General features: G+C 41.3%; 1 protein-coding gene across 7 annotated transcripts in view; it reads left to right on the top strand.

Annotated features, from left to right (window-relative positions):
* Positions 1-25,978, top strand: part of LRRC3B (leucine rich repeat containing 3B) — an 80,236-nt gene that overhangs the window by 14,373 nt on the left and 39,885 nt on the right. For 2 of the 7 annotated variants that reach the window (XM_070391093.1, XM_070391094.1), the window contains exons 2-3: positions 12,649-12,735; positions 20,504-20,576. The exons of 2 other annotated variants lie outside the window; for them this stretch is intronic. The gene's annotated coding sequence lies outside the window, so the exon portion shown is untranslated. The remainder of the gene's footprint in view (positions 1-12,648; positions 12,736-20,503; positions 20,577-25,978) is intronic. 3 more of the 7 variants (XM_070391091.1, XM_070391092.1, XM_070391096.1) reach the window with 2 other exon arrangements.

The following is a 25,978-nucleotide window of genomic DNA, read 5'->3' as shown; positions in this document are numbered from 1 at the left end:
AGCTGGTTTCTAGAAAAATTGGTGGCAATTTATTAAGTTACTAGGAAGTGACTGTTTGCTTTTCAAGCTTCAAACCCTCTAAGTCATCGTCAACGTCAAGGGCTTTTTGCATATGAAATTGTGCAGCATGACTTTAAAAAAAAACTCATGTTCCTTTCTCTACCTTTGTATGTGTGTACTGACAACAGAGGAGGAATACAGAGAAGCCTTCTTTCTACTCAGTTGTGGGTGGAGTGGGAAGTGTGAGCATGACTGTGACCAGTGAGAGGTAACATTTGCAGATTCCACGTGCAGCAGGCATCTCTAGCTAAAAACACATGGCTGTCAGGGTTCCAGATTAGTCATGTAATACCTAGGGCAGGTTTTATTTAACTGCTTTTTCTTTCAGAAGTCTAGAGAAACCTATGTACCCCTCCTTATTTTTAAAAATTTGTTTACATTAAATGTCAAAATATTTTTAGATGTAAAGTATATAGGATTCTATATTTTTGTAAGTACATAGGATTACAAAAACAAAAAAAATACACAAACACACTGATTCTCACAGAACTTACAATATTTTGCACGACCTACATCTCTTCCCAATCTGTCAAAAATATTTTTAGAATTTACTTTAAATAACACACTTCAGTAGTTAACTTACCCATCCGATGTGTTTGAACTTGCCTGGTCTAGACTTGCAACCCACATGCCTCTCACATTTCAAAAGACAATGATAACTTAGGAGAATTAAAAACTCTCATTAGTATTGTTCAGTTTTGCAAAACTGCAACAAATAATTTAAATGGCTGACTTCTTTTCATGAATCCATAAAGAATAGACGAGTGCAGGCAGGGGAGACCGTAAAGCACTGTAGATGTGGGGGTCACAGTGAGGAGATGCAGCTGCCCCCTTTGTGACCAAATGAGAAGGTGGCCATTAGTTGCCTCTGTGTATTGTGAGAGTCTATAGTCAGAAGAATGAATTCTAATGCTCTTAAAGTCATGATGTGTATAATGATATTTCAGGATTTCTGGAACAACTGTGTTGTCATATTTTTAAAAAGCTGTGAGTTTTATTGGTGACATGATAGTTACTGATAATAGTGTAATCTGTTGCTTGCCTTTAAAATGAAAGGAAGGTCAGGTTTCACTCCCCTACCACCCCCTGGTTTTTGTTGTTGTTGCTGTTAATCCTCACCCAAGGATATTTTTCCATTGATCTTCAGGGAGAGTAGAAGAGAGAGGGAAAGACAGAGAGAAACATGGATGTGAAAGAAACACCTTGATTGGTTGCCTCCCGCACAAGCCCTGACCAGGGCCCGGGCCAGGGAGGAGCCTGCAACAAAGGTACGTGCCCTTGACCGGAATCAAACCCAGGACCCTTTGGTCCGCAGACTGACTGACACTCTATCCACTGAGCCAAACCAGCTAGGGCTCGGATTCCCTTTGGAGATCAATGGAAAAAAATCAGAAAATAAACTTCACAGTTGTGGATCCCGTGCATTCTAGCCATGGACACACTGGGGGACTATTGACCCTGAGTTAAAAACCTCTGTTTCAATGTGCAAGTCAACACCTGATAACATGGCAAATTACAACCAAAGCAGCTTTCAGATAGATGAGACCCATAGAGGGATTATAGAAGAATGCCATTTTCTGTTTGATAATTTATGTGACAAACATGCCAGAATTCTACCTACAGAATGTGGCTGGCTTCAAAACTGGCCCCTTTGAAGAGAGGGATGCTGTTGCCTTTATTCAAAGTAGCACTGGGTCTTTTTTCAGAGGCCACAGTGAAATGTTTTGAATATTCTCATCAATGTCAATTCTCAAGTGGTTTGGAGTGGGTCAGGTGTTTTTAAATAAGCCAAAGTCATTTGAAGTAAGGCTGCTGAATGAAGAGGGTGATCAAAGTGTGCTAATACCAGCCTGGGACTTGAAAATCCTAAGGCTAGTTTTTGGAAGGGGCTCACCAGCTGCCCTGAAGGCTGCTCCATAGTGGGTGGAGGAGGGAAGGGATGAGACCCTGAAAAGATTGCATTTCCAAATTGAGTGTGTCCTTGGAATCAGCCTATAGCCCTCTGAGGGGGCCCTCAATTCCCTCCATTAGGTAACATTCCAAGATGATTTCAAAATATTTAGTGACAACATTTGATAGTCACATTCTACACGTTCTTCAGTAAAATTTTCCAATAGAAATATAATACTAGCTACTCGTGTAATTTAAAAATTTCCAATAGCCACGTTAGACATGTATAATAAAAAAGATGAAATTAATTTTAGTAATATATTTTACTTAACCCCGCATATCCAAGATTATCACTTTAACATAGAGTCAAATTGAAATTTATTGAATTATTTTCTCATCTGAGTCTTTGAAATCCAGGGTGTGTTTTATATTTATAGCGCATGGAACAGAGCACTGAATTTTCATCAGAAACACTTGACCTGTATTTAGAATTCATAACATTTACAGTTGAAAAAGCAGGCTTACATAGCCAAGTTGTTTCAACTATACGTAAACGTTTTCCAGTTACTGAATCGAGTATTGGTTTTTAGATTTAAATTTAAATTATTCACAAAGTTAAAAATTTAGCTCCTCAGTGTCACTAGCCCCATTTTAAGCGCTCAGTAGGGACATGTGCCTAGCAGTTACTGAATGGGGTGGTGCAGGTCTGGATTATATGAGGGAACAACTGGAGAGGGATCCATAGGCACAGTGGGGACGGTTAAACCCTCTGGAAAAATTAGGAGGGTGCTTATCTTCCAGCTTTTTTTGTCCTTTCTATGGATCAGTTGTTAGTTTGTCAATTCAGTATTTTTCCAAACGTTTAGGATCCTTTGATATGACCCCCTAAAGGGCCTTTCCTTGAATATGTTCATCATTTACATCCAAGGCTTTGTAGATGGAAGGTTCAGGGGTGAGTTTAGATGATCAGATGAAGATAGGAAGTTAATGCCCCTGCCCCGGGTTCTTTTGATGAAGCAGTTAAGCCAGAGGAGTCAAGTTTCCTGACCCTCAGCCCACTAGACACCTACCACTCTCGAAGCACTTCATATTCTGAAGATTTGGGTGGGACCAGGGACACTGCATTTTTATCAAGTCTTCCTTGCTTTCCCTATCTCCCTCTACCAAGGGATTCAGAACAGCCCAGTTTAAAAGTCACTACCATAAGCAGCCCTTCTTCCATGATATTCTTTGTGCTCATGGTTCATAAGGTGTGTTTCCAGGATCCCCTTCATCAGAATGCTGTGTCTTGTTAAACTGAAGAGTTCTAGGCTCTGCCCAAAACCAGCTAAATCAGAATATCTAACATACCCCATATTCACAGAATAGCTGTGGCACTAGGAATCTGCACTTTAACAAGCTTTCTAGTAAGTCTTATGCCCAGTAGACTTTACAAACTGTAGGCTCTATGCAGACCCTCCAGCTTAGAAAAATGGAATTTTTCAACCCCACCCTTTCTCATCCACCCTCTTTCCCCATGTCTGACATGTAGAAATCCACAGTGCCGCATGTATTCTGCCTCCCCTGTGTTCAGGTCGTTTAACAAACAGGCATTTGTTCCAGAGAATGGGGATACAGAGATATAGATCATGAGATCCTGTCTCTGATCTCAGAGAGTGTTCAGACATAGGAGGGAGCTATATCTGTGGAAAAAGCATTACAGGTGGAGAGCTACATGTATGTGCTGCATGCAGCGTGGACACAAGGAAGACAAGGGTCATATCCACCTGGATTGTGAGTTTATGATAATGGTTTTAAAGGGCTTTTGAGACCCTGGGTTGATTTAGGAAAGATAAAATTTATATCCCAACCCTGATTAGGTTGCTCAGTTTGTTAGAGCATTGTCCTGATACACCAAGATTTCAGGTTAATCCCCATTCAGAGCACGTACAAGAATCAATCTATGAATTTATAAATAAGTAGAACTACAAATCAATGTCTCTCTCTCTCTCTCTCTCTCTCTCTCTCTCTCTCTCTCTCTCTCTCCCTCCCCCTTTCTCTCTCTTTAAAATCAATTAAAACTAAAATAAAATAGGTATTCCATTAGACAGGAGGGGAAAGACCCCTGGAGACTTGGTATGAATTAGGTTGTGAGCAGGGAAGCGGGCTTATTATGAATGATATGGAATAATGGATTTACTGTAGGGATCAGACCTTGAAGAGTTGTGGGAACAGCTTGAGCTGCAGAGGTCTGGCAGGGCTCAGGTGGAGGAGCAGAGAAAAATCACTGAGCAAAGACCATGAAGGGAGCTGATGAGGAGGTTGACAAAAGGCATTGCCTCTGCTGCTGGTGGCGACCTGAGGTTGCCCATAGGGCTGATGTGAGAGGAAACAAGGACACACTGGCACCTGGGAGGATGAACTGAAACCTGTGCCTGTAGAAGAGGCTGGTGCTCTTCACCCAGGAGCTGCACACACAAACACAGGAACTAAGGGTGGAAGCCGGTGGGAGCTGGGGAGATGTGAGTCCACCTCTGCCCTCACAGACTAGGTAAGTTAGACGATCAGAGATAACATGTAGGAGCTGCGACAGTGCCTTTCATGTGCAAATCTGAGGCTTCACTTCTGCTTCCAAATTTCACGCATATTTCTATTGTGGCCAACCTTAACTTGACCCCACAGTTTTCCACAGATATGTCTCCCTCCCACAGGTAAGGGAATTCCAGGAAACCTGGTCAAATGGAACTAAGTCAACACAATACAAAACCAATGCAGTTGGCTTAGGCAACCTATGCTGGGAGTGGCTAGATGAGACACAGGGTATATTGGGGTGAGTAGTCAGGTAGTAGGTGGGTGATGACCCCTGTGAAGAGATAAAGTTGCAATGGATGGCCTTGAGGGCCTTGCTAAATATTAGGCTCTTTATCCTCTGGACAGCAGTGGTTTATAAATGGAGGAGTAACACGATAAAATGAGTTTGCTTTAAGAAAATTGAAGCAGTGGTTCTCAAACTTTCTGGTGTCAGAAACCTTCTAGATGCTCAACAATTATTGAGGATCCCAAAGAGTTTTTGGTTTATGTGGGCTATATTATTCATATTTACCATATTAAAAATTAAAACAGAAATTTAAAACATATTTACCAATTCATTAAAAATCACAATAAACTCATGATGTGTTAACATAAAAGCACATTTTTTTGAAAAATAATTTATTTTCCAAAACAATAATTCAGTGAGAAGAGTGACATCATTTTACATTTTTGCACATCTCTTTGGTGTCTGGCTTAATAGAAGACTTTCTCATTCTCATGTCTGCTTCTGCATTCACTCTCTTGTGAAATCCCATGTTAGAAAGACTTTGGAAAACTCCACTGTACACTTGTGATAAAATAAGAGTAGAAAAGGCTACTCATATGTTTAGCGTTATGATGTAATACTGTGGGAACAGTCTATATTATGTCTATAGTCAAATCATGTCTACAATATTATAGGTATAATCTCATCCTCATGGATTCATTGTACAGGTTTCAGGGACCTCCAGGAGACCCAGGACCAACCTCTGAGAGCCATTAGTGCAGAGGGTAGCTTGGTGGGCAGGCAGTGCACAGGGCTACAGGAAGGAGTTCTTGTAACTCTTTCCTGGGGAGGAAAATAGGGCCTGCACCAAGGCATATCAGCCAGGAAGGAGAATCAAGGATGGAGAGAGATGCTCAGTCGATGCCATAGACCTTAGTAACCAATTAGGTGTGGGGATGAAAGAGAAGGGAGAGTCTCAAGCCAATGAATGGCTGGATATTTACCAGTCCAGGTGTGGGGTGTTTTTCAATCCATACCTGGGTCAGCCTTCTATTCCACAAGGGTTTGACCTGAGGTAGAAAGGAAGGGAAAAGGAGGTGAGAGGCCTAGCCCTGAGCTGGGGTATTTAAATCTGACTTTTTATAGTATGATCATACATGGGTAGAATTTGGGGTGGCCAGAGTTACTAAAAGAATTTGAATGCAGGCTGTGCAGTTCACACATGCAGGGACACAGAAAGATGGCCGTTTGGTGACTAAAAAAGATGACAAGGCTTGGACACATTTTTGGTTGAAAGAGAAGTTTAGGATGGGCTCAGGAAGCCAGAATGGGGTTTTTTATATATATACTAGAGGCCTGGTGCATGAAATTTGTGCGGGGGGGGGGGGGGGGGGGTTCCCTCAGCCCAGCCTGCACCATTTCCAATCTGGGACCCCTCAAGGGATATCTGACTGCCTGGTGGGATCAGGCCTAAATAGGTAGTCGGACATCCCTCTCACAACCCAGGACTGCTGGCTTCCAACCACTCACCTGCCTGCCTGCCTGATTGCCCCTAACTGCTTTTGCCTGCCAGACTGATCACCCCCTGACCACTCCCCTGCCAACCTGATGCCTAATTGCTCCCCTGCCAGCCCGATTGCCCCTAACTGCCCTCCCCTGCCAGGCTGATCGCCCCCAACTGCCCTCCCCTGGTCACCCCCAACTGCCCTCCCCTGCAGGCCTAGTCACCCTAACTGCCCTCCCCTGCTAGCCTGATCGCCCACAACTGCCCTCCTCTGCTGGCCATCTTTGACCACATGGGGCGGCCATCATGTGTGTTGGAGTGATGGGCAATTTGCATATCACCTCTTTATTATATAGGATATACATTTGTATATGCATGGTTTATATATGTATGTGGTTATATGTATGTGTGCATGTGTATAATCTGGTTTTATATATGTATATGTTGTATATGTATAGGTGGTTTTATGTAGAACTAGCTATACAGGCTCAGGCCTCAGCATGGGAAGTGGAATGAACTGGTCCAAGCATCTGAAGTTGTGGATGAAGTTCCTGGTTTGCCACCAACTGGAAGTGTGATCTTGGACAACCCGCTAACTGTTTCTGGGCCTCCATCTCCAGGGAAATGTGGATGGTGTGAAAGATCAGGAATCCTATGATCCAATATGCATATTTTTCAGCTACAAAGAGTGATCTTCCATCAGTGTCAGAGTTTGCCTGACAAGCCTTTTTCTGAGCCTCGTTTTCAGTCTTGCTGGTTAAGGGTTTGGGAAATGAATGGAGAAGCAATCAATCTGACATCAGGGGACTATAGAGAGATGCTCTGTCTCTCAGGAGCTGCTGGTCTTGTCATTGGTTTGGATGCTATCCCCAGCTTGGCCTACCAACCATGGCACCTTCTTGTTTCCTTAGTTCTTGAAAAGGCAGGCTTTTCTGCCAACTCTATCTACATGTACATAAACACACACGCACTCACACACACACACACCAATTTGATTACACTCTACTCAGAGTTTCCCTAAGTACTCCATCATGGTATCAGAGGTAGTTTTAGATATACACAAATATTTTTTTGATATTTATGTGTACTTTGATAGGCATTAGAAAAATACAGTAAGCATAGCAAAACCACTAATATCAATATTATTTCTTAGGTTAAGAAATAATTTAAATAAGTCAATTGAATTAAATGATTGCATTAATGTTAATACCGGTAGAACTTGGATGCAACAAAATTCTTGAAGGGAGTATGTGAGTGACTAACATGTGGGAAGCACTAACTTAATTGTATTATGAGGATTTTAACCAATTCGGAAAAGGTCTTACCAAGTGCTATCTGAAACATATGTCAGAAGTGTTTTATTCTTCATTGTATTGGCATTTCAGCCTAAAAATTCCTTTAGGAAATCTGAGTTATTTCACATTCACTTTATATTGGTCATGTTAGGAACTTTATTTTATTTTATTTTTTTAAATATATTTTATTGATTTTTTACAGAGAGAGGAAGAGAGAGAGATAGAGAGTTAGAAACATCGATGAGAGAGAAACATCGATCAGCTGCCTCCTGCACATCTCCTACTGGGGATGTGCCTGCAACCCAGGTACATGCCCTTGACCGGAATCGAACCCGGGACCCTTGAGTCCGCAGGCCGACACTCTATCCACTGAGCCAAACCGGTTTCGGCAGGAACTTTAAATGTGAGACTTTAATCAGATATAGTTAGGAGAAACAATTAGGCCAATTAAAATGAAGGGAAATTCTGTAAAACAACTGGACTCTATAAAAATCTCTATGTCATGAAGGACCAAAACAAATAAAAACAAACAAAGCCCAAAAGACCATGTCTGGGGAACCATTCTAAACAAAAGGAAACTAAAAAGGTATGACAATTCTATATAACAAAAGCCTAATATGCAAATCGACCGAATGGTGGAACAACTGGTTGCTATGACACGCACTGACCATCAGGGAGCAGACGCTCAACACAGGATCTGCCCCTAGCCCACAGGCCCCAGGCTGCCAGTAGCCCTGCAAAGGGAGGCAATCAGTGGTGGTGGCGGGGGGTGGGGCCAGTGAACGGGCAGCGCCAGGCTGACCAAAGTGGGTGCCCCCCCCATTGCCCTGCCAGTTGCCCCACAGATCAGCCCTGATCATCAGCCAGGCCTAGGGACCCTACCCATGCATGAATTTTGTGCATTGGGCCTCTAGTTAAATGTAATATATGGCCCTTGATTGGACCCTGGATAAAAAATAAATTGTAAAGGACACTAGGATATACTTAAGGAAATTTGAAAACCAACTTTGTTTTGGAAAATAGTATACTTCTAAATAATAAATTTTCTGAATATGATAATTATAGAATGGAGGAATAACCTTGCTGAAATATTTAGGGATGAAATACATCAATATCTGCAACTAACTCTCAGTTTAAGCCAAAGTATATATACATACACATATACTCACGTGCACATATAATGCCCATATAAACAAACAGATATATACATGTACGTAACACACATATGCACATACATATACACAGATGCATAAACATATGTGCTCACATTTAAACATATGCCGTAGATGCATGTACATGGAGAGGGAAAGCAAATGTGACAGAATATTAACAGTTGGTTAATCTGAATGTTCACTGTGCAATTCTTGCACCCTTTCTGTAGACTTAGACCTCAAATTTTTCAAAATAAAAAGCTGCAAGAAAATATTAGACTTTTTGAGATAGGTCACAGAGGTAATCTAAGAATTTCACTGTGTAAATCAAGAAGTAGGTGTTCACGCCCTGGCCGGCTTGGCTCAGTGGCTAGAGCGTCAGCCTGCAGACTGAAGGGTCCCGGGTTTGATTCCGGCCAAGGGCACATGCCTGGGTTGCGGGCTCAATCCCCAGTAGGGATGTGCAGGAGGCAGCCGATCAATGATTCTCATCATTGATGTTTCTATCTATCTCTCCTTCTCCCTTCCTCTCTGAAATCAATAAAGAAATACATTTTTTTTTTAAAAAAAGAAGAAGTAGTTCAGGAATTGGATAAAACTTTTTTTAAAAATCCTGTATAATAAAAGCCTAATATGCAAATTGACCGAACGACCAGTGGAATGACCAGTCGCTATCACATGCACTGACCACCAAGGGGTAGACGCTCAATGCAGGAACTGCCCCCAGCCTGCAGGCCCCAGGCCATCCAAGGCGTGTGCCAGCGGGGGCTCCCCTATCGCTCCACCAGTCGCCCCACAGACGGGCCCTGATCGCTGGTCAGGCCTAGGAACCCTACCCGTGCACGAATTTCGTGTACCGAGCCTCTAGTTATTATTATTTTTATTGCTTACCTCACCCTGTTTTTAAATTTTTGTTGTTTTTATTTTACCCATCTCCCCTTCCACTTTGACTACCATCAGATTGTTTTCTTATCTTTGGGTCTGTTTCTGTTTTGTTTATTCATTATTTTTTACATTCCACATGTAAGTGAGATCATACAATATTTTTTTTTTGTCTGACTTATTTCACTCAGCATAACATCTAGGTTCATCCATGTTATTGCAAATAGCTAGATTTTTTATTACTGAATAATAATCCATTGTATGTATGTGTGTGTGTGTATATATATATATATATATATATATATATATATATATATATATCATCTCTTCTTTATCCATTCATCTATCAGTGGACACCTAGGGTTGCTTCCATATTTCCATATCTTGGCTTTTGTGAATAATGCTGCAATGAATATAAGGGGCCATATGTCTTTTTGAATCAGTATTTTTGTTTTCTTTGGATAAATACCACCCAGAAGTGGAATTGCTGGCATGAATGGTAGCTCTATTTTTAGTTTCTTGGTGAATTCCCCATACTATTTTCCATATTGGCGGCACCAATTTTCAATTGATTTGCATTTCTCTGACGATTAGTGATGATAAGCCTCTCCATATATCTATTGACCATTTGGATGTCCTCTTTAGAAAAATGTCTATTCAGAGCCTCTGCCCATTTTTTTATTGGGTTGCTTGTTTTTTGTTGTTAAGTTATAGGAATTCCTTATATATTTTGGATATTAACCCTTTATCAGATTATTATTTGCAAACATCTTCTCCCACTCAGTAGGCTGTCTTTTGGTTTTGTCGATGGTTTGGGATAACGTTTTTCTTGAGCCCACTAAGGAGCATGCTTACATTGGTGCAGAGACCCACAACAGCTCCACAGCTATCCCTCCACTAAAATTCCCTCCACCAACCAAGTAACGATTAGACATAAAGTAGGTCTCTGGGCAGCAGACCCGAAGACGAACAGTTCATGGTGACTTCCTAGATTCTAGCTTGCATAGGCCTGACTATTACAGCCGATAAAACAATACAATTATAGAATAGCCTCTGCTCTAGTATAATAAAATGTTTGTGAATTCAGAAGTCCTTCAATAACTATTTATTGAGTGTCTACTATGGTCCAGGTATTGTTCCTAGAGCAGAGGAAGATGGTTAAGATCTACTTCTCATGGAGATTACGTTCTTGAGTGGGAGGGATAGAAGTAGCCAAGCAAATACTGAGATGAATTGGGTGATATAAAAAATTGCCAAGTCTTATAAAGAAAAAGAAAGTATGAGAGTAACGTGACAGGGAGTGATGAAGCAGGGTGTTGTGGAAGGCTTCTCTGAGGAGCTGATGGATCATTAATATCACAAGGAAGAGCTATTTTGCTTTGAATGTCTCTGCTGTTTATTCCTAATTCGCACGGCCTTTGAGCTTGCCTCTGATGTCAAGGTCAAGGATCTTCTGAAGCCTGACTGTTCTGCTGGACTGCCTCAGGGTCAGTGTGTCTGGTGTATTTCACACCAAGTGACTACAGTGTGGGGCCGACGCACAAGTGTGCTCTCGTTCCCCTGTGCTCTTGTTGACGAATGCAGGTGTTTTCTGTGTACTTCTCATCTTTATGATGGACTTTTAAGGAAGTTTAATTCACAAACCACGCAAAGCTCATCATTTGCTCCTACTGACACATGGTGATGAAAGTGAGTTATTGTTCCTGAATAATGCTGCAAGGAAGCCTTCCAACCAGCAATTTTCAATAATGCCACATTGGCACCCCTCTGAATTACTATCTGCTTTGGCTAATTCAATATGACAGGTTTCTAAAGCAATTTGAGTTCATGTGAAAGCAGTGAGAGAGAGTATTCAAACTTACTTAGAGGAGGGCGGGAGGAAGGAACTTATATTGCAATCTCCTGTAACACAGATCGAGATTTACTTGGATTCATTTCCTGGAGACATTCAATATGTTTTATCTTTTTCTTTTTCAGTTGCCTTTTCAGTTACATCTGATAATTATATTCTATCGGCCGTGCTTCAGTTTACCCCAGAGTATAGAATCCATCAGCTGATTCTCTGGCTCAGAGGCCAATATTACTTAGCATGAGAGAAATTCCAGTTTTTAAAAATCAGGTCAACATATGCCCCACATATAGAAATCACTCAGGAAATAGGCCAGCAGGTAAAAAGGAACCTATGTAGGATTCTGAATATCAATGTTCCTTCTCTTTCCCCTGTTTCCACCTGGCTGAACCAAAGCTGGCCTTCCAGATGGCAAGGTGTGGGCCAGGCAGCGTGGTATTGGTATAAACGAAAGGATTTGGAGTCAGAGAACCTGGTTGCAGTCCCAGCCGTGACACCTATGACTGTGAACTTGGCTCAAGGCCTGGCTCATTGTAAACATTCAACAAATATGAGCCCCATTTCCTCCTCCTCCTCCATCTTCTTTGCCTTACCATTCTGTCCCTCAGCTCCCATCAGGCATGCTGGCCTTCTTTCTGTCCGTAGAACATGCCACACATATTCCTGCTTTAAAGCTGCTGTACTTGCACTTCCTTCTGCTGGATATGTCCCTCCCACAGATCACCCCATGGCTTTCTACTCACTTTTAGTTCTCATCTCAAATGCCACCACTAAGAGCAGCCTTCCCACGCTTGGTCACTCTCTAACATATTACCCTGATGGTTTTTCTTCATGGCTCCTCTCACTCTCTTTTGTTACCTTGATAATTTATTTGTTTGTTTTTATTATCTCTCACCCAGTTTCCACCCTGAGCTCTGTGGGAGCAGAGTCTTGACTATTGTGGGTATACCAGCACTGGGACATATTAGGTGCTCAATAAATATTAGTTGCATGGAAGTAATTGGGACCTCCCTGAGAGATGGAAGAGCCTTGTGTGGCTGTTCTGAAGGTCAGATGATACAAATCTCAGGGAGTCATTTGGAAATTATCAAACACTTATTAAGTCTTCTCCATCTCATCCATGAAGCACCTCTTCCCATCACCCCAGACTGAAGTGCCCTTTTCGTATTCTTGGCGGCTTTTTCTGTAAAGGTCTCACTTTTCTGACACGTAATTTAACTCCTGATACCTTTCATTGACAGGCGTTTCAAATGAAACTCGGAAGAATTTAAAGCAAGATGAAAGATTCTCCAGCTTGGAAATTGGTACTCAGCCTACAGTTTAGAGATGTAAGTACACAGAGCAGGCAGCATTTACACAATGCCCAGCAGCAGAGGGAGACCGTATTGAGAATGCAAGCTACACACAGCCTCCCTGTGCCAAGTTAGGCCTAAAAAAAACAGCATCATATGCCTGGTTTGGGGGAGGCAGGACATAAATGCAGAGGGTTCTGCTTGGCGGCAGGCACACTGGTGCCAAGGCCACGGCCACGGCCCATTTCTGTTCCTTGTGTTCTTTCAAGACAGCAGCTCTGTGATGGAGGACAGTGCTGATAATGAGTTGCCGGGGACATCTTGCCCATGGAAAGTAGAAGGATTCTTTTTTTTTTTTTTATCTACCTACCTTCGTGGAAAAATTTCAACCTTTACTATTTATAACCTTTTCCGTCTTCAATCAACATGTAGTATGTTGGCTTTGAAACAGCTTGATTTAAATTATGGAAGAAAAGGAAGGGGAGTTTTCAGAAATCTCAATCCATTATTCATGATGTTTAGAAAGATGTGTGGTTTTCTGTTTTTTCACAAGTGAGAAAATCATCCTGATAGAAGCTGAATCAGGTAGCAAATTGTGTTGATTTCAGAGGGTGAAACCCCTCCCTCACTGCCACCTTGCAGACACAATACTGTATTCAAGGGCCCTGTGCCTTCTCCCCTCCCCATCTCAGTTTTTCCAGGAAAGGGGTCATTTAATGGTCAGTGGAACTTGACATTTCTAGTTTAAGAAAATGTAACCATATTTTGAATTTGGGGACAATTACTTCACCCGTGGTTCTTAAAATGCATCACCCCCCTCTATTTTGAAGTATAAGAATTTTGGTAAACTGACTCCAAAAAAAGGAGAGTGCACATCCGACCTGCTTTCTCCTCTCCCTTTCTCAGAGGGGCAGAATCCTGCCCAAACCTCCTAGGACCTGGGCTTTCATGGATAAACACCCAAGAGAAACCTTATAGAAATGCTCATATCTACTGAAAAAAGAAGTATATAGCACAGGATTTTGATACAAAATGTTTTAATTATATAATTTTTTTATTTGAGTGACTTAAAGAATGAACAATTGAAACATCAAATTTGTAATATGGGCTATACTTTAAAATGATGAATTACACTGTGTATATTCTCTTAAACTCACATTTCTCCCTTTAGGCAACTCAAAAATAAGAACTGGCAATTTTTATTCTTTTGGAGAACTGAAGATTTCTTGTAGGGAGTTTTGTTTAAAGAGGAGTGGTGAATAAGTCAGCACAGGAGAAATCACAAATTAAATGCAGCCCCGAATACAGCTCATTCAGAGGATTCAAGCATACCTCTTTTGTTATTTATTTCTGGAGCTCCTTATGTTTTTAAGAAAACAATTAGAAATAGAAGTGGATCTTAAAGGGGTCCAAGGGTTTCATATTGTATCATCTAACTCAAGGCCAGGCTGCCCCAGGTAGGACCAACCACTGGACAGAATTTCCTTGGAACATCACATGAGTGATTCTTTCTCTTGCTGGCTTGTTTTTGAGGATGAAACGCTTCCACTGGCCTTTGTGAAGAAACTAACATTTGAGCTCCAAGGTTCAAAGAGAATGCTTTGCCCTCTGACTTCTCTGTGCTGTTTCTTTGGAAACTTCAGTTCAGAACATTTCGTCTTTAGTTCAGAACACCACAAGAACAAGGAAAGAGAATTTTTCTAGATGCCCGTTATGTGACAGTTTTCTTCAGGTCCTTTTCACATATTTTCCATATTTAAAAAATCAAACTCTGAGTTTTAATTTTATGGTGTTTGACTTACATACATTCCTATTCTATTTAAAGGAGAATTCCCTCAGTTGAGGTCTCTATCAGTTTATGCCTGTTCTCAGATTTGCTTGTTCTTTACCTTCTTCCTCTACCTCAGGCCTTACTTCAGAGTACCACCAGATTCATTTTCCCAAAATGCCACTTTGAGTTGGTAACTTCCTTGCTTAAATTACTTGGTGACTCTCAGCTATTGATTAAGTCACATTCCTTGACCTGGCATTCAAGGCCTAGCACGGCCTCCTTCTCCTTCTCCTAATATATTTCATGGTGGAATTCAAGGCCAACCATAGCCTCCTCCCTCTCCTATATTTTTCATTTTGCATCTCAGTGCTCATGCTGGATGTGATACACACTACTGATGGTCTTGGCACTCTTTATTTTCTATGCCACTCATGTAGTCTCTGCTTAAGACTTTCTCCCTTCTCTTCCCTTTTACTTGTCCATTCCTATTTTATCCTTTCTAGACCCAGGTCAAGAGCTAATGCAAGTAGTCGAACACCTCTGATTACAATAATCCCTCCTTTTAAATAAACTTTTTATTTTGAGATTATTTGCTCTATTTTTTCCCTTTTATAAGCTGTGTCTTTTATAAGACTACATGTCTTATGGTCCAAGGCCATGTCTCATAACTTTGTGTACCTCTGTTCACTGTGTAGCTTGCCATCTGATACATGATAAGTATTCTACAAATATTTTTTATTTGTTCTCAAAGTGATGTAAGGCTCTTTATAATAAATAGGAAGCCTAAGTGGCTTCCATTTCTTTTTTAAAAAAACTTTTTATTAAATTTATTGGGGTGACATTGGTTAATAAAATGACATAGGTTTCAAGTGTACAGTTCTATGATACATCACCTGTATATTGCATCGATATTTACCACCCAAACTCAAATCTCCTTCCATAAACATATATTTGACACTCTTTACCCTTTATTATCCCCCAACCCCTTTCCCTCTGGAAACTACCACACAATTGTCTGTGTCCATGGAGTTTTTCTTTATTTATCGTGTTTGTTCATTTGTTGCTTCCAGTTTTATATCCCACATGTGAATGAAATCATATGGTTCTTGACTTTTTCTGCCTGACTCATGAGTCAACTAAGCTTTTCTGTTGAACCTCGGAAACCATATCAGGTCACTTTACTTCCAGAATATGGGCTGTTGTATCCAGGGTCTGAAAGGCCCAGGAAAGAGAGTGTGAAACATATTTGGAAGTGGGAGCATGCTAGATCCAGAAATGGGGAGAAATGGGCCGCCCAGCTCAACCCATAAGTGGCATATCTAGGGTGGGGCAGTAGTAGCAGCTTACTGTGGGGGCAGGCAATAAAGGCACATAGAGGATTTAGAACTATCATGAAACCAACTAAGAGTTGTTCTGCTTCTTATCAGCAAACACCAGCATTTCTAAACAATGTCAGTAATGAAGTACTCTTTCCTCCCACAATATGCATATTTATTACTGTTAAATTTTAATAGTATAAGAAAGCTCCAAATTAGCACATCACCATTATTATTGTTATTATTATTATGGAATAAATGCTGTATTCTACACAGAAGTTAATTCGGAGAAGTCCCAGATATGCAGACTGGCACACATGGCCTCAGTTACCCACTCACAAAGAAAAACTGAATGGTTCCAGATCCTTCTCTTGCTTCCCGAATAACTGGTGGCTACAGCCCAGTGGTACTGCGTATGTTTGCATTAATCTAGTAGATTTGGAGCAAACAGTGGAGCACTGTGGTTGTAAAACTAAATAGAACTTGAGTTGCATTAATTCTGCCATTTTCTGTGACCACTTGTGGTTTTTCTCGGTGTTTAACTGTTAGCTATTTCCAAGTATATAATTTTGTTTGGTGAGTGTACATTTTTTAAAAAAAACAGAACAATTTTGTTTTTGTTTTATTATTGATTTTCAGAGAGGAAGGGAGAGGAAGAGAGATAGAAACATCAATGATTAGAGAGAATCATAGACTAGCTGCCTCCTGCACGCCCCCTACTGGGGATCGAGCCCGCAACCTGGGTATGTGCTCTTGTCTGGAATCGAACCTGGGACCCTTCAGTCCGTAGGCTGACACTCTACCCACTGAGCCAAACCAGCTAGCGTGGTGAGTGTACATTTTAGTTTATACATGCAGTTATGTTTGCTCCATTTCATGATGATCGTGGAGAATCATTTCTTCCATATAGGGGAGGGTATGTTAAAATGATTACTCCTAGAGGCATGTATAGTAAGAGTTCCCCTGCATCAGATGTGCTTGTTTTACTGAAGAACAATTTCTGAAGCCTCCAGACAAGGCTCTACACAAATGTCATGTTATCAGGAGGCTTTCTCTGCCACCATCTGAGATACGCAATCATACCCCTACCCCCGCCCACCCTACTCTTCATCATTCTTATCCCAGTTTGTTTTTATTCACAGCACTTACCACCCCTGGCATATTATACATGAGCCTGTGTGTGTGTGTGTTCACTTGTTAGTATTTGTCTCCTCTGCTAGTCTCAGCTTCCATAGGAACAGGAAATTTGCTTCATCAATGCTGTATCCTGGACATCTTTCAATAAATACTTGTTGAGTGAATGAATGAGAGAAGTGTCATAATATATCCCACAGACACCTTTCATTGATTGTCTTCTCTCTAAACAAATGGGTTACAGAAGTACTGTTTGCCTATTCTAAAGAATGTGGTGTTCTTGAAATAGATGGAAAATCACCCAAACCTCCTTACCCACCTATTTAGCCTGCAAACCTAACTCAGAAGGGGGCAGCATAGTCAAAGTGACCATATATTGAGAGTTTACTATAATTAGGCCCTTTAATATGTATTATCTCAATGAATTCTCAAAAAGGCCTTGTTATAGGTGATGAAACAACCACACTTGTGTGACATCTAAGCCCGTCCTGTCCCTGGGACTGGGAAGGAAGGACAGCTGGGGACTGCATTTCTCACAGCCTCGGCTGCTTTGGCACCGGCTTCTCCCAGCATCTGCTGCCGGGAAGTGTTAGGTGTCATCGCACAGCTGTGAAGTGGGGCAGAACCAAGAAGCAAATGGAATAGCACAGAGGAGCCAGGGAACTAAATGCCAGCCTTCAGAGGGTAGGAGAACAGACTCAGCTCAAGTTCTGCAAGAATAAAGGTGCTTGGGGGAGGGCGTGTAGGAATCCGTTAGTCCAGAGTCAACCGCGCATAAAGAGGACGGGCCATTTCCAATGTCCCTGACTCAGTATGCCTCTGCAGAGGTACTCATTATGTTGTCTCACACTTTGCACCATTCACCCACAACCCCACTTTTTAAAAACAATCTTTTTAGAGACATTGTGACAAAACATTTTTAAAGTGCATCCTCTTTTATTTACCAGTTTGAAATGCAACTAACTCAGTTATAACAGCAGAACAGAGTTACAACACTAAGGAAAGTGGACAAAACATCTTCCTAAATTTTATCATACTACAAAACATTTTCAATTTTTTTTCGGGGACGTAAGCTGATCCATATGCATGCCGCTTTTACTGTGGTGTAAGCCTGTAGCCTTACTGTGCTGGAAACTGTTTTCACTGCCATCAGTACAAAGCATTGCCAAGGTCATGGAGGAGGTGAAGGGATGAGAGCATCCTTGGTAGATAGATACATGCTTAGTGAGAGGCCACCCCAGAAGCTGAGCTGGAGACAATAGAATGAGCAAGATGTGAATGGATACACTAGGGAAGGGAGAACGAAAGTGCCTACAAGACTGGATTTAAAAAAAAATTGAAGCGACATAGGTGAGAGAAAAGAAAAATGAGGTAAGAAGAAGCTATTAGTGGGAATTAATGAAAGGAAAATGACTTGCATCTCTGACATTAAGTTTGGCTAACTCATGTTGTATTATGATGATTTTTCCAGGAAATCTAGAATTTCTGACATTTTTCTACAGGCAGAGTAACAAAAACAGCAAAAAGACTGATTTGAGATATTCTCAAAGATGGGCTTGGTTATACATGTGAGTTCAGATATTGGCCTGTCATTAATAATATTTTTGGAGAATCTGACATGTCATCTCTCACTGATTTAAGCCTCCGGGAGACTGAGAGAGATGGAGTATAAAACAAAACCTGTAAACTGTCAGAAGGAAGAACTCACAGAATATAGAGCTGATGGTGTCCTTTAAATCACACTAAGATAAGCCGAATTCCAGCAGAGATTTTGAAACTCTTGACCATGCTGAGTGTATTAGGCTCTTAAATCATGTCTCTGATTACAGCCCAGGGCCAGGGGTTAGATTTTACTATGACCTAAGATGTTACCCATTTAAACGCACTGTTGTTTGTTTTGAGGAACAGACTGCACCCATGTGTGTGTCAGGAAGTGTTAGGCACAGTCATACTGAAAGACACCACGTTGGAAACAATTCATCTCATTGGTGGCATTTAGTTTATACAGACATGAGTTGTATCGTGTCTAAGTAACAACCTAGAACAGCCTGCATGATACATCTCCTAGATGCGGAAGCAGTACAAAGCCTGGTTGAATGTGGTGCCTTCCTGTTTCTGGTGATCTATCTCCAATAACCTGCACAATAAAGTGATAGAATCATGATGGGAATTCATTAGAGATGGGGCTGTGCTGGAGCAAGTCCAGGTCAGACTTAGCAAGCCCAGCCCCAGATCTGGTCAGAATGCTGAAATGGATTCTTGATTGTTTTCCCACCGCCATTCCATCCGTACCAAGGTGAACAGACGTAAAAGGCTGAAAGGTCCAAAGCAGGGGCCGAGAGAAGATCATATGTCTCTAGCGATAGTTCCTGAACTTTGCTGCCCATTAGTGACTCCGGAGAGCATCTCAGATCCTCCAAGGCCCAGGCTATACACTAAACCTGAGTGTCTAAGGCTGGGGCTAAAGCATCTGTCATCTAAAAAGTCTCCCAGGAGGTTCTGACATACAGCTGTAAAAGAAAGTAAGGCATAATGAATCCTGAAGAGCAATGTGGATAGGCCTTAGGAGTACTTCAGAGACGAGAGAAATAGCAAAAACTTCTTTGTCAGGGAGTAAGGAGGATGAGCTAGGCAGAGGGACAACCTAAGCAAAAAGAGAAATAAGAAAGTGTGTGGTGAGTCAGTACAAAGTTCTTTTTTGGCTGTAGCCTGGAGGCATAAAGGAACAGCAGGAGAATACCAGGGAGTATCAGAATATGCTGTAAAGGGCTGGATGTCAGGCCAAGGAAATAGTGTGTATAGTTTCATTGGCAAAGGTAACCATTGGAGAGAGAAAGTGGCTTTTATTTTTATTTTTTCATGAACACAGCACCAGTGTGAATAAATTGCTTAGAAGAAAACCAAAACTATAAAACCTATATCACATTAGGAGGCTAATGTTGCTTTAAAATGACATTTCCTAACTTTCGTTTTTACCTTACATCTTCATGTATTTTGGTGTACAATTGCCTAATGTTTTTTCTTTAAATTGATTTATTTTTACTTAAATATTTATTTAAAGAATACTAGTATCAATATCTATATGTCTGTCTGCCTATCAAATACTTCTATAATGCCCTTAAAGGAAAAAAAACAGTATCACTTTTCATAAATGGAAGTTTAGTTTTAGGAAATAATATCCTAAAAATAAAACCAAGTCGTTTCTTGTTAGATACGCACACCTGCCAGTGATTCTGAGTTTGAGGCCTAGTCTCTTCTTGAAAAGGGAAGATTGCAAGTGGGTTCAGGACAGAGTAGCACTAAGCAGGGTGGCGACCGTTAGGATGGAGAAGAGGGAATGGAAAGGAGACAGCTCAGAGGCAGACGCACCCAGTCTTTGGCCCGTGGTCCTTGATGTCTGTGCAGGGGTGTGATGAGCATTTTGTCAGTGTTACCCCAGCGAATGGAGTCCCAGTTCACCATGCTTCAGCTTTAATGCTAAAATACCGGCAAGGGACGAGGCTGAGAAACACAGTAAAAATCACAACAGCCAATCTTTGAAGGTGCTATCCGATCTAATCATCCCCTTTTGTTCTGCCTGCAGAAAAGGCAGCTCCTAATGGTTTGATAATCCCAGGAAGGATGTACTTGCTCTCAACGTGAATGCATTTTAACAGGTAACATATGATGTCACTAAATATACTTGAACTTAGAGATTGTCCTTTTGAAAATGCAATATTGAATAACATGAGACTTTGGCATGGCATGGCATTTGAAAATAATATACTGCATGGCTATCGTTTCATATGGGCACATTTTATTTTGGCGATGGTTTCATTAGGTTGAAAGCAATGGAAACCCCGTGGTGTCCACGTGTGTGTCTGTGTTATGTTCACTAAGCACTTTGGTAAATGGGAAGTTTCCAAAATCAAGATTTAAAATTATTAGGCAAAGATAGTAATGAAAGAAATCCGGCAGTCACAAAGCAAACATTATGACCCTATCACCATTAAGCCAGTTACCAACAGATAAGAAAATGTAACTCTTTTTAACCCTCTGGAATTCTCTGAAAGCCTCTTAGAAGCATAATATTGAATGTATCTTGAGTTACATGCTGCTTTGTTTATGTAGACTATTGGTAAAATCCAATCTGGAACCTTCTAGGTTTGCATGACTTAGGCATTTTGCTGATAAGTAGATCTTACTTGGCAGGTTGACCCGGGATGATCAGTAAAATCCAGTCATGCTGGAGATAAATGTGCTTCTGTTCATTTCACTAACTCATCTCAACAGCACTTACCTTTATCGCCTTGTCTTAACTGCCTTCCGTAGCTGTGTCCTCTTTAGAATACCAAATGAAGAAGAGCTCGTGCCTCTGATCCATTATTGACAACCCATACTTTCAGCCACAAGTCAAACTGTGTTGTGGTGACAGAAAAGGTCAGCAGGGCACATGCTAAATATGTATTAATAATGCCTATAGATTACCAAGTATCCTTTAGGTGGCAGGGTCTGTGCAAGCATATCATATAAGTTGTGATATGGCTTAAAATTCAACGTAACAGCCCTGGCCGGGTAGCTCAGTTGGTTGGAATATCGTCCTGTACACCAAAAGGTTGCAAGTTAATTTATGGTCAGGCCACCCACATGCCTAGGTTATGGGTTAGATCCCCAGTCAGGGCACATACGAGAAGAAACCGATATTCTCACATCAATGTTTCTCTCTCTCTCTCTCTCTCTCTCTCTCTCTCTCTCTCTCTCTCTCTCTCTCCCCCTCCTCTCTCTAAATATCAGTACAAAAGTTCACCATAACATTATTGCTGCTTATTATCATCTATAAAATGAGGAAACCAAGACTCAGAGAAGCTAAGGGACCAGCCAGAGTTTGAACAGCTAATAAATAACAGAGCTAGACTTCAAACTGAGATTTTTATCCCACAAAGCCTGATCTCATCTACTTCTCTACGCTGCCTCCAAATAGCTGTGTCTGATTGCTCGTCTCCCTGGGTTATTTTGACTGGATGAGTTAATGGGTGTCCCAAAGAATCACTGCAGGGATGGATCTGAGAGTCTCTGTGAAGCAGAGCAAAAGGTATGCGGCTGCTGCTGATGCCCCAGACAGCGGGATTGCAGGGCTGGTTGTGTATCAGGGCCAAGATAATCCAAGTATTAAAACAAGTTGACCCAAACATGATTGTTCAGGGCAGTTTGAGGTTGCTGGTGAGGTGGAAGGCAAAAGTGACTTTGCTCCCTGCAGTCACTCAGGGACCTAGGCTGACTGTGGCTCTGCTAGTGTCAATACATGACTGACAAGAGTGTCACTGTTGTCTCCATTCCAGTTAGTGAGCGGGGAGGAGGCTTAGAAGACTGTGCACATGACACTTGTATGGACCAAGCCTTAGAAGAGGCATACCTTGCACTCTCATTCCATTGACCAGAATTAAGTCACATGGCTGAACTGAATTGCAAGGAAAGCGATGAAATATAGTCAAACCAGGTATCCAAGATGGTTAGGAAATGGATTTCAGAGAGTACTCACATCAGGAAAGCAGAGAAAAGCTCCCCAGTTTAGGAACCCAAAGATTGGAGCTTCAGTCCTGATGACCCATTGCTAGAGCCATTGGACAAGCTTCTCGTCTGAAAATCAGAACACCAGTCCCTGCTGCTTTCTACTTCACAGGGTAATGTTAGGTCAACATTAGAGTGAAGAAAGGTACGTAGATATTCTTGGCAAGCAACTTAGGACTTAGCATGGGAGAGTTCACAAAGACCTAGAGTGGAATATAGAATCTGAGACCAAATTCTTTTTCTGCCCCTTCCCGTCTATGGAAGCATGACTCACTCACTCCGTTCTCTGAGCTGCAATGCCTTTTCTGTTAAGTCAGAAGGAAAAACACTTCCCTTATCTTCTTTATAGGGATCCAGAGTATCTACAAATCAGTAGCCTATGCGTAAGTGTTTGAAAACCATTAAATGTCAAAGAGATATTAAAATTTATGGTTTTGATTTTCACCGGGCCTACTGCTTATGGACCTGTTGCCTGGAGAGTGCTTTCTACATTCCCAGCTTCGCCCTCCCCTCCTCACCAAATGAAGCAGAGTATTTATGCATAAAAATAATAATTTTTCTCAAAATTGTAACAGAGGCTCACTCTTGACACACACCATGAGTGACTGCAGAGCACTTAAAGAACAGCCTGAATCGCCTCCATGTTTGAAATTCCCACCACGCTAGGGATATAGTTGCTGCCTAAGTGACACTTACTGAATTATATTCAATTTTAAAATATACTTTCTTGCCGAAGATGAAGTGACCAGGAGGCTGGCACAGTAATGGTTAGTGACTAACTCCTCTGGGGCTCCCATGTCTCTCTTTGAGGGTAGAGCTTGTCCTGAGTGATCCCATTACAACTTTCTTATCTGCGAAGGTCGCTTCTCTGAATGGATGATGTTAGTCATTTAAACAGATTTTGACTTTCATGCTTTAAGTAGTTCTAGAGTTAGAGTGATTCATTAAGCTTTTTTTCTTCCCCCGCCCCCTCTTCTCACTGGATGGAGTCTCTTGGAACTTCTTCATTGCAGCCAAGGTGTTTATTACCTTCCAGGTTGCCTTCTGGGCCCAGTTTTGCAGAGAGATGATCATCTGGCCTGGCTTTTCATTCATTTCTGGGCCCATCCAGCTATGAATCAACAGGCAGGCCTGCTCTGCTAATTATGGAGTGGGATGACTCATTCTTGTATTTTTCTGGGTTGTGGCAGGTTGAGGCCACATCTGCTGTTTCAAGCTTTCATAAGTAACTAACAAAAGACATTAGAGAAAATCAGGAAGAGCCTGGCTGTCTTTAGTTCTAGGCGATTGTTAAAGTGTACCACAGTTCTGACTATCAAATTTCTGCTAATCTTGACTAACCAGCCCCGGAACAACTAGCACGGTGTTATTCTTTAAATGACCCTTCCAGTAAAAGAGAAATTGCAAATAAACCACCTGCAGAGAGGTAGCCCTGTGCTTCTCCAACTTTCCATGCAAAGGGACCTGAGATCTTTTTGAAATGCAGATGCTGATGCAGTAGGTCTGAAGTGGGGCCTGGATTTGGTATTTCTCACAAGTTCCCAGGTCCTGCTGGTCCTGGGCCAGCCACCACCCTTTGAGAAGAAGGGAAGAGTGGGCGAGTGGGTGAGGCAGGGCCCATTCTTACCAAGGCCTCATTCTTTATACAGAACCTTTTCAGATGACGTGATCTCTGTGATAAGGGAGTAAATAGCAGGCTGCACTTGGGGAGATAGAGAAAAATTCGCAATCAGAGGGAAACTGGGATATTTTATGTTTTTTCAATCTACAGTATTTTACAAAGTGCCTCCTCCTCTGGGTCATTGTGAGTTTGCATAATTTAGGCAGCCCCAATTCTCTTTATATTTTTTAAAAATTTATTTTATTGTTTATACTATTACAGATGTCCCCATTTGCCCCCACCCCTTTGCCCACCTTCCTCTATCACCCCTTACCTGCCCTTACCCCTCCTTCCCGCTGGCCATCACCACACTGTTGTCTGTATCTATGGATTATACATATATGTTCTTTGGCCAATCCCTCCACCTTCTTTCACCCAGTCCCCCTCTCCCCTCCCCTCAGACAGCTGTCAGTCTATTCCAACTCGAAGATTGCATCTACGATGACAATAAACAGGAAGGTAACAGATCTCATTCCATCTGAGTGATGAGATGAGCATGACTATAATCAATTACCTGACAGAAGGATGGTGAGCTGTAAGAGCAGGGCTTTATCAGGATCCACACACAGTTAAGGCTCTGGGTTGGTGTCAGATGCTAACTTGCTAATGATTTTGCTCAGCACGTTGAGAGCTTTAGTAAATACAAGTATAAATATTGGAAACAAAACTTCACAAATATATATCTTTATGTTTGAAAGGAGAGGTGGAACCAAATATGTGTATGTATGTTAACAATAACAGCCACATGCATGGTACTTATGAGGTGCCAAGCACTTTGCAAATATTAACTTATTTATCCTTACAACAGTCCTATGAAGTAGGTACTATTATTATCTCCACTTTATAGGTATAGAAACTGAGTTATAGGGAGGTTAATTTCTTACACGGCCCAAATCCAGCAGGCTGGCGGCTGAGAGTACTCTCTTATCATCCTTTTCCTGGATTTGCATGTGGCAAGGACATGTGAGTTCAAGTTCAGGTTCCACAATTTGTATTTGTCCTTTAATAAGTCCTCTACTCTCTCTGTCTCAGTTCCATTATCTATGAAATGGGCCTAATGATGCCCTGGCAACCTCTTGGAATTGTTGGGAAGTCGAAATAAGTAATGCATGTAAAATTGTATAGATTATATACAACTGCGCAGACAGAACCTAGGGTTAGATGGAAGTACTTGATTATTATTGGGATATTGTAAGTAATATTGTGTAAATAGCCAACTTATGTCTCTTTAGTTTACATTTCTTTATTGTTGTTGCTTCCTCAGGAAGAACTTGTTGTGTCTGGACACTTAAACAAAAAACAAACCAAAAAATCATTTTGGATTTGCTTTCTTTAAGTTTTCTAAAAACAGAATGTTCTGTAGAGACTAAAAATCAATGGAAGATGCACCAGCTGGTTTCATTCATTCCCACTTTGTGAAATATTATTCCCTGTAGTCTTCTCTCCAGTGTTAGCCCATCTGAACTGAAATGATTCTCCAATGCCTCTTGCATTTAGCTCTTCATTTGGAAAAGTGTTTCATCATGAAATCAATTTCATCATAGAATTTTACACTCAGATTTAACCCATGATTTTTCTTGTTGCCTTGTTTCACTCCAGTGTGTTTCTCACTCTGCAAAAGTCCTCACTTTTCTTAGAACCTTAATGTTCCAGCTGCATATTCTTCCTCTAAGTTTTAGTGGGAGACCAAACAGGGCTCCCCTCATCATTATATTACTACATCCTTACTCAGCCCAAGAATTCAGCGAACTTGAGAATAGAGGACGATACATAAGGAGGACAAATTTATGGGGCTTTTGCTTGTGTTACTTGGGCCAAGATTTATTTCTATGCCTCTGGTTCCTGGATGTA

Source organism: Myotis yumanensis, unplaced genomic scaffold (genome assembly GCF_028538775.1).
Source record: "Myotis yumanensis isolate MYYU_CA2020_CCGP unplaced genomic scaffold, mMyoYum1.0.hap1 SCAF_14, whole genome shotgun sequence".
Taxonomy (NCBI): domain Eukaryota; kingdom Metazoa; phylum Chordata; class Mammalia; order Chiroptera; family Vespertilionidae; genus Myotis; species Myotis yumanensis.
Note: the sequence above shows the minus strand (reverse complement) of the source record. Positions and strands in the feature narration are given on the sequence as shown.